The sequence below is a fragment of the Pan paniscus genome, chromosome 7, assembly GCF_029289425.2.
Source record: "Pan paniscus chromosome 7, NHGRI_mPanPan1-v2.0_pri, whole genome shotgun sequence".
NCBI lineage: Eukaryota > Metazoa > Chordata > Mammalia > Primates > Hominidae > Pan > Pan paniscus.
In genome coordinates, this window is record NC_073256.2 from 162167688 (window position 1) to 162176578 (window position 8891).

General features: G+C 63.0%; 1 protein-coding gene across 2 annotated transcripts in view; it reads right to left on the reverse strand.

Moving 5' to 3' along the window:
- ARHGAP39 (Rho GTPase activating protein 39) overlaps positions 1-3664 on the reverse strand; it is a 150004-nt gene extending 146340 nt beyond the window's left edge. The window contains exon 1 of one of the 2 annotated variants that reach the window (XM_034966940.4): positions 3487-3664. The gene's annotated coding sequence lies outside the window, so the exon portion shown is untranslated. The remainder of the gene's footprint in view (positions 1-3486) is intronic. The other variant, XM_034966942.4, reaches the window with a different exon arrangement.
- Positions 3665-8891: the final 5227 nt, after the last annotated feature.

The following is an 8891-nucleotide window of genomic DNA, read 5'->3' on the forward strand; positions in this document are numbered from 1 at the left end:
CCAGACTTGAGGAGGACCATCTCCTTGAGAAATATGGGGAATCTTTCCACTATGTTCTGAAACAAGTTAAATCTTACTTCTCGGCCGGGCGCGGTGGCTCACGCCTGTAATCCAAGCACTTTGGGAGGCTGAGGCGGGCGGATCACGAGGTCAGGAGATCGAGACCATCCTGGCTAACACGGTGAAACCCCATCTCTACTAAAAATACAAAAAATTAGCCAGGCGCGGTGGCAGGTGCCTGTAGTCCCAGCTACTCGGGAGGCTGAGGCAGGAGAATGGCGTGAACCCAGGAGGCGGAGCTTGCAGTGAGCCGAGATTGCGCCACTGCACTCCAGCCTGGGCAACAGAGCAAGACTCTGTCTCAAAAAAAAAAAAAAAAAAAAAATTCTTAGTTCTCACGACAGCTTAGCAGGCAGAATGTTACACTGCTGGTGATTCCACCTTCTCACTTTCTGTTATGTCCTCCCTGTCACTTAATGTTTATTTTAATAAATCATCTTTTCTGTTGCAAGGATAATACTGAGAAGTATAACAACAATGGCAGGCTGGGCGCAGTGACTCATGCCTGTAATCCCAATACTTTGGGAAGCCAAGGCAAGTGGATCACTTGAGCTCAGGAGTTTGAGACCAATCTGGGTGACATGGCAAAACACATCTCTACAAACAAAACCGAACAAAAAAATTAGCCAGGTGTGGTGACACACACCTGTAGTCCCAGCTACTTGGGAGGCTAAGGTGGGAGGATGCCTTGAGCCCAGGAGGTCGAGGCTGCAGTGAGCCATGATCGCACCACTGCACTCCAGCCTGGCCAGCAGAGTGAGACCCTGTCTCAAAAACAAGCAAAAACTGGCTGGGCGCGGTGGCTCACACCTGTAATGCCAGCACTTTGGGAGGCTGAGGCGGGCGGATCATGAGGTCAGGAGATCGAGACTATCCTGGCTAACATGGTGAAACCCCGTCTCTACTAAAAATACAAAAAATTAGCCAGGCGTGGTGACAGGAGCCTGTAGTCCCAGCTACTCGGGAGGCTGAGGCAGGAGAATGGCGTGAACCCAGGAGGCAGAGCTTGCAGTGAGCCGAGATTGTGCCACTGCACTGCAGCCTGGGTAACAGAGCGAGACTCTGTCTCAAAAATTAAAAATAAAAATAAAATAAAATAAAATATTCTTTTTTTTTTTTTTTTTGAGACAGAGTCTCGCTCTGTCGCCCAGGCTGGAGTGCAGTGGCACAATCTCGGCTCACTGCAAGCTCCGCCTCCTGGGTTCAAGCGATTCTGTGTCTCAGCCTCCCAAGTAGCTGGGACTACAGGCATGAGCCACCACACCCAGCTAATTTTTGTATTTTTAGTAGAGACGGGGTTTCACCATGTTGGTTAGGCTGATCTTGAACTCCTGACCTCAAGCGATCTGCTCACCCCAGCTTCCCAAAGTGCTGGCATTACAGGCGTGAGCCACCGCACCTGGCCATTTTTCTCTAAGAACGTCTTAAAACAATCTTATATAATAATTCATCTAAGTATGTGAGGCTTGTCTCTCTTTTACCTTTACAAACATGTGTTCATCCAAATATGACCTCAGCTTTCTTGTGTGAGAAACCAGCGCCACAGACTTCCAGCTTAATGTAAACTTCCAGTTTACATTACATTGGCAGTGCTGGAGAAACTGAAGACCCACTGACCCAGCACATGCACCCCGGAAGCACCAGATCTTGGCAGTAATAACCATTCCTAACTTTCTAAAACACAGTGTGCCACGAACAAAGTGTTTCACAAGTCTTAATTCACTGAGTCCTCACAGCAACCCTATGAGGCCAATATTATTAGTGTTCCCATTTTACAGATGAGAAGCCAAAGGCACAGAGACCTTGCCGAAGACCACAAAGCCAGTAAACAGAAGAGTCGCGACTCAGAGGCGGGCAGCCTGGCTCCAGAACCCGCCCTCCTGTCCACTCTGCTCCCCTGCCTCTCAGGAAGACAGCTGGCTAGATCAAGTGCAGGGAGCGAGGCGCCACCCCCATTCATTCACTCCAAGCATTTATGGCTACAGAGCCTGCGCCCAGGGCGGTTTATGGAATGAGTCTCCTCGATTTACAGCCACACCTCCTATCAAATCGCCTTTCCCTCCCCCGGCGCGAGAATCGCACCTTGCTCTTTGTGGATCGGGCGCCGCCGACGGAACCACCTGCTGTCTATAGAGGGCACCTAGGACGCAGCGTCCAATTCCCCTCACTGGCTTCAAAAGACAAATCTCCGTATTGTTGTACCAGGACGCACGAGAAGCCTCACCACTGTAGGTTTTTCAGCAGAGGTCACTGGAGGTCTGGTTAAACCCGTACAGCACTGAGGGGGAGGGGGCCCGGCTGCGTTTCCGAAGCTGCGCAGCGCCCACAGCAGCTGCTGGTGGGAAGCGGCTCGGAACACACCCACAGCTGCCAAGGAGCCGGCTGCACGTTTTAAAATAAAAACCGTCCTGGGCCCCAAAATGCACAGCCTGCCTCGCTCGCCGCCCTGGGCACGGAACGCCGCCTCCACCCACAGCACTCCAGCAACTGGGAAGCAACCGAGGGAATTCCAGCTCGGGGGGCAACCGGGAGGGGAAGGCTCCGAGCGCCGGAGCCCCAGCCCGCGCCTGCCGCAGAGGCGAGGCCGCAGAGCCCACCCGCAGGCGGCCATGACCCCACCTGGAGACGCCCATGTCCGCTCCCTGCGCCCCGGGGACAAAGCCCGAGGCTGAACCGCAGCGCACCGCAGCCCTGCACCCGGGCCGCCCTTCAGGACGCGGGCACCAGCCCCGACCGGCGGGCATCCACCTTGTCCCCACTCCGACGGCGCCCGGGAATGCGGCCGGTGCCCCGAGCTCAGGCTGGGCACACGTGCACCCACACCCACCACGGGCGGGGTCCCCTCACACCCCCCTCGGGCAGGGGCACACTCACACCCATCTAGGGCCGGGCACACTCACACCCCCCTCGGGCAGGAGCACACTCACACCCCGCTGGGGCCGGACACACCCACACTCCCCTCGGGCCGGGCACACTCATACCCACCGTGGACAGGGGCACACTCACTCTGGACAGGGGCACACCCACACCCACATTGGGGCCGGGCACACTCACAACCACCTAGAGCAGGGACACAACTCACCCTGGACAGGGTACAGTCACACCCACTTCGGGCCGGGCACACGCGCACTCACCCACCCTCAGACTCCCAGCCCGGCCCGTCGGCGCGCACCTGGCCCCGCGCGGCCTTGGCCCCTCGAGCCTCCGCGCCCCCCGCCCGGCCGGGCCCCGCACACCCACGCCCCCTCCCTCCACGGCCCAGTCACAGCCCCTCCCGCCGCTGCAGTCGCCGCGGGCCTGGATTCCTTGCGCTGCCGGGCCTGGAGCCTCCGCCGAGGCTGGGCCAGGAACACGGGGACCGCAGCGCCGGCCCCTCCGCCATCTTCCTGGCCCGCGCCGCCCACCGCCCGTTGCCCGCGCTCTCACCGGCCGGCTGCGCGCGGGCCGCGCCGCCACAGTCCCTCATCCCGGCCCGCGCGACGCGCGTGAGCCGGCCGCCGCTCCCCGGCCTCTCTGCTGCTCCGCCGCTGCTGCCGCGGCAGCCCGTGCTGTCGGCGTCCTCCGCCGCCGCCGCCGCCGCCGCCGGCCCAGTGCGCGGCGGCCGCGCGTCCTCCCGTCACCAAGCGCAACCCCCCGCCTCCGGCTCCGCCCCCGCGGCGGTCACCACCCGCCGCCAGGGGGCACTGCCTCGCGAGGCCGCATCACGCATGCGCTGGCGCGCGGCATGCCGGGAGCCGGAGTCCCGCGGAGGGCGCGCGCGGCATGCTGGGAGCCGCCTGGCCCCGCCCCTTCGCCGCGCCAGAGGCCTCCCGCGGGGACCTACCCTCTGAGTTAGCGGTGTCTTTCCGTCTCTTTTGGTGCAGAGCAGTTACCATCTGACACGTCTCGGTGTGGTTTGGTGTAATTTTGCCGTCTCAAACCACGTTGGGCTTCCCGAGTCTCAGATTTCACTTTTCTTCGACTCTAGAAATACAGCCATTCTTCTCAAAACGTGGGCTGCCCTGTTCCTCAGTCCTTCTTGTGGCGGGCTCCTGTCTTTTCACCTCCTGTTATTCTCACCTTTTTAGTCCTGTCACTTTTACTCGGTCATTCACTAAGCTGCAGCTCGACTAGTGCTCCGTTCGGCGTTTTCTAATCTGCATTCAGCCTGGTTTTCTAGATTCTCTTAGTGCCAGGTGCGTTTCTGGAAATTCAATCTGACTGGCATTTCTGGAGAAACGGAGGCTAAACAGCCTGAAGCTTCGATAGTAGAAGACAGGGGCGCACACCCTTCAGTCCTGGACATTCCCTGGGTCCTCAACCGTGAGAAGCCGCAAAGGGCTGAAAGGCCCCCGTCAAAAGTCATCCGTGGAGCTCCACCTCCTGCCCTGCAGCTCACTCGCCTTGCAGGGACTCTCCCGCCTCAGGAGATCTCCCGTCGGGCTGTCTCGCCGCCCGCCGTCACACTTCACTCTTATACACAGGGCTCTGCTTTTTCGCCTCCCGCTCCCTCTCCACTGTATTCACTTAGAAAACCCAACTGGGCGAGCCCAACCCTTCTCCTCCATGACTACTGAAGAAAATCGCACATCCAGGCCGACTGCCTTCGCCTTAAACTTGTGACCACACACTGGCGGTGAGCACCTCCCACCCCCGTGACCACACATTTACAGTGAGCACCTCCCACCCCCGTGACCACACACTGGCGGTGAGCACCTCCCACCCCCGTGACCACACACTGGCGGTGAGCACCTCCCACCCCCGTGACCACACACTGGCGGTGAGCACCTCCCACCCCCGTGACCACACATTTACAGTGAGCACCTCCCACCCCGTGACCACACACTGGCGGTGAGCACCTCCCACCCCGTGACCACACACTGGCGGTGAGCACCTCCCACCCCCGTGACCACACACTGGCGGTGAGCACCTCCCACCCCCGTGACCACACATTTACGGTGAGCACTTCCCACCCCCGTGACCACACACTGGCGGTGAGCACTTCCCCGTGACCACACACTGGCGGTGAGCACCTCCCACCCCCGTGACCACACACTGGCGGTGAGCACCTCCCACCCCCGTGACCACACACTGGCGGTGAGCACCTCCCACCCCCGTGACCACACACTGGCGGTGAGCACCTCCCACCCCCGTGACCACACACTGGCGGTGAGCACCTCCCACCCCCGTGACCACACATTTACAGTGAGCACCTCCCACCCCGTGACCACACACTGGCGGTGAGCACCTCCCACCCCCGTGACCACACACTGGCGGTGAGCACCTCCCACCCCCGTGACCACACATTTACAGTGAGCACCTCCCACCCCGTGACCACACACTGGCGGTGAGCACCTCCCACCCCGTGACCACACACTGGCGGTGAGCACCTCCCACCCCCGTGACCACACACTGGCGGTGAGCACCTCCCACCCCCGTGACCACACATTTACGGTGAGCACTTCCCACCCCCGTGACCACACACTGGCGGTGAGCACTTCCCCGTGACCACACACTGGCGGTGAGCACCTCCCACCCCCGTGACCACACACTGGCGGTGAGCACCTCCCACCCCCGTGACCACACACTGGCGGTGAGCACCTCCCACCCCCGTGACCACACACTGGCGGTGAGCACCTCCCACCCCCGTGACCACACACTGGCGGTGAGCACCTCCCACCCCCGTGACCACACACTGGCGGTGAGCACCTCCCACCCCCGTGACCACACACTGGCGGTGAGCACCTCCCACCCCCGTGACCACACACTGGCGGTGAGCACCTCCCACCCCGTGACCACACATTTACAGTGAGCACTTCCCACCCCGTGACCACACACTGGCGGTGAGCACCTCCCACCCCCATGACCACACATTTACAGTGAGCACTTCCCACCCCTGTGACCACACACTGGCGGTGAGCACCTCCCACCCCCGTGACCACACATTTACAGTGAGCACTTCCCACCCCTGTGACCACACACTGGCGGTGAGCACCTCCCACCCCCGTGACCACACACTGGCGGTGAGCACCTCCCACCCCCGTGACCACACATTTACAGTGAGCACCTCCCACCCCCGTGACCACACACTGGCGGTGAGCACCTCCCACCCCCGTGACCACACACTGGCGGTGAGCACCTCCCACCCCCGTGACCACACACTGGCGGTGAGCACCTCCCACCCCCGTGACCACACACTGGCGGTGAGCACCTCCCACCCCCGTGACCACACACTGGCGGTGAGCACCTCCCACCCCCGTGACCACACACTGGCGGTGAGCACCTCCCACCCCCGTGACCACACACTGGCGGTGAGCACCTCCCACCCCCGTGACCACACACTGGCGGTGAGCACCTCCCACCCCCGTGACCACACACTGGCGGTGAGCACCTCCCACCCCCGTGACCACACACTGGCGGTGAGCACCTCCCACCCCCGTGACCACACACTGGCGGTGAGCACCTCCCACCCCCGTGACCACACACTGGCGGTGAGCACCTCCCACCCCCGTGACCACACACTGGCGGTGAGCACCTCCCACCCCCGTGACCACACACTGGCGTTGAGCACCTCCCACCCCCGTGACCACACACTGGCGGTGAGCACCTCCCACCCCCGTGACCACACACTGGCGGTGAGCACCTCCCACCCCCGTGACCACACATTTACCGTGAGCACTTCCCACCCCCGTGACCACACACTGGCGGTGAGCACTTCCCACCCCCATGACCACACATTTACAGTGAGCACTTCCCACCCCTGTGACCACACACTGGCGGTGAGCACCTCCCACCCCGTGACCACACACTAGCGGTGAGCACTTCCCAACCCCATGACCACACACTAGCGGTGAGCACTTCCCACCCCGTGACCACACATTTACGGTGAGCACTTCCCACCCCCGTGACCACACACTGGCGGTGAGCACTTCCCACCCCCGTGACCACACACTGGCGGTGAGCACTTCCCACCCCCGTGACCACACACTGGCGGTGAGCACTTCCCACCCCCGTGACCACACACTGGCGGTGAGCACTTCCCCGTGACCACACACTGGCGGTGAGCACTTCCCCGTGACCACACACTGGCGGTGAGCACCTCCCACCCCCGTGACCACACACTGGCGGTGAGCACCTCCCACCCCCGTGACCACACACTGGCGGTGAGCACCTCCCACCCCCGTGACCACACACTGGCGGTGAGCACCTCCCACCCCCGTGACCACACACTGGCGGTGAGCACCTCCCACCCCCGTGACCACACACTGGCGGTGAGCACCTCCCACCCCCGTGACCACACACTGGCGGTGAGCACCTCCCACCCCCGTGACCACACACTGGCGTTGAGCACCTCCCACCCCCGTGACCACACACTGGCGTTGAGCACCTCCCACCCCCGTGACCACACACTGGCGGTGAGCACCTCCCACCCCCGTGACCACACATTTACCGTGAGCACTTCCCACCCCCGTGACCACACACTGGCGGTGAGCACTTCCCACCCCCATGACCACACATTTACAGTGAGCACTTCCCACCCCTGTGACCACACACTGGCGGTGAGCACCTCCCACCCCGTGACCACACACTAGCGGTGAGCACTTCCCAACCCCATGACCACACACTAGCGGTGAGCACTTCCCACCCCGTGACCACACATTTACGGTGAGCACTTCCCACCCCCGTGACCACACACTGGCGGTGAGCACTTCCCACCCCCGTGACCACACACTGGCGGTGAGCACTTCCCACCCCCGTGACCACACACTGGCGGTGAGCACTTCCCCGTGACCACACACTGGCGGTGAGCACTTCCCCGTGACCACACACTGGCGGTGAGCACTTCCCCGTGACCACACACTGGCGGTGAGCACTTCCCCGTGACCACACACTGGCGGTGAGCACCTCCCACCCCCGTGACCACACACTGGCGGTGAGCACCTCCCACCCCCGTGACCACACACTGGCGGTGAGCACCTCCCACCCCCGTGACCACACACTGGCGGTGAGCACCTCCCACCCCCGTGACCACACATTTACCGTGAGCACCTCCCACCCCCGTGACCACACACTGGCGGTGAGCACCTCCCACCCCCGTGACCACACACTGGCGGTGAGCACCTCCCACCCCCGTGACCACACATTTACAGTGAGCACCTCCCACCCCCGTGACCACACACTGGCGGCGAGCACCTCCCACCCCCGTGACCACACACTGGCGGCGAGCACCTCCCACCCCCGTGACCACACACTGGCGGCGAGCACCTCCCACCCCCGTGACCACACACTGGCGGCGAGCACCTCCCACCCCCGTGACCACACGCTGGCGGCGAGCACCTCCCACCCCCGTGACCACACGCTGCCGGCGAGCACCTCCCACCCCCGTGACCACACGCTGCCGGCGAGCACCTCCCACCCCCGTGACCACACGCTGCCGGCGAGCACCTCCCACCCCCGTGACCACACGCTGGCGGCGAGCACCTCCCACCCCCGTGACCACACGCTGCCGGCGAGCACCTCCCACCCCCGTGACCACACGCTGCCGGCGAGCACCTCCCACCCCCGTGACCACACGCTGCCGGCGAGCACCTCCCACCCCCGTGACCACACGCTGCCGGCGAGCACCTCCCACCCCCGTGACCACACGCTGCCGGCGAGCACCTCCCACCCCCGTGACCACACGCTGCCGGCGAGCACCTCCCACCCCCGTGACCACACGCTGGCGGCGAGCACCTCCCACCCCCGTGACCACACGCTGGCGGCGAGCACCTCCCACCCCCGTGACCACACGCTGGCGGCGAGCACCTCCCACCCCCGTGACCACACGCTGGCGGCGAGCACCTCCCACCCCC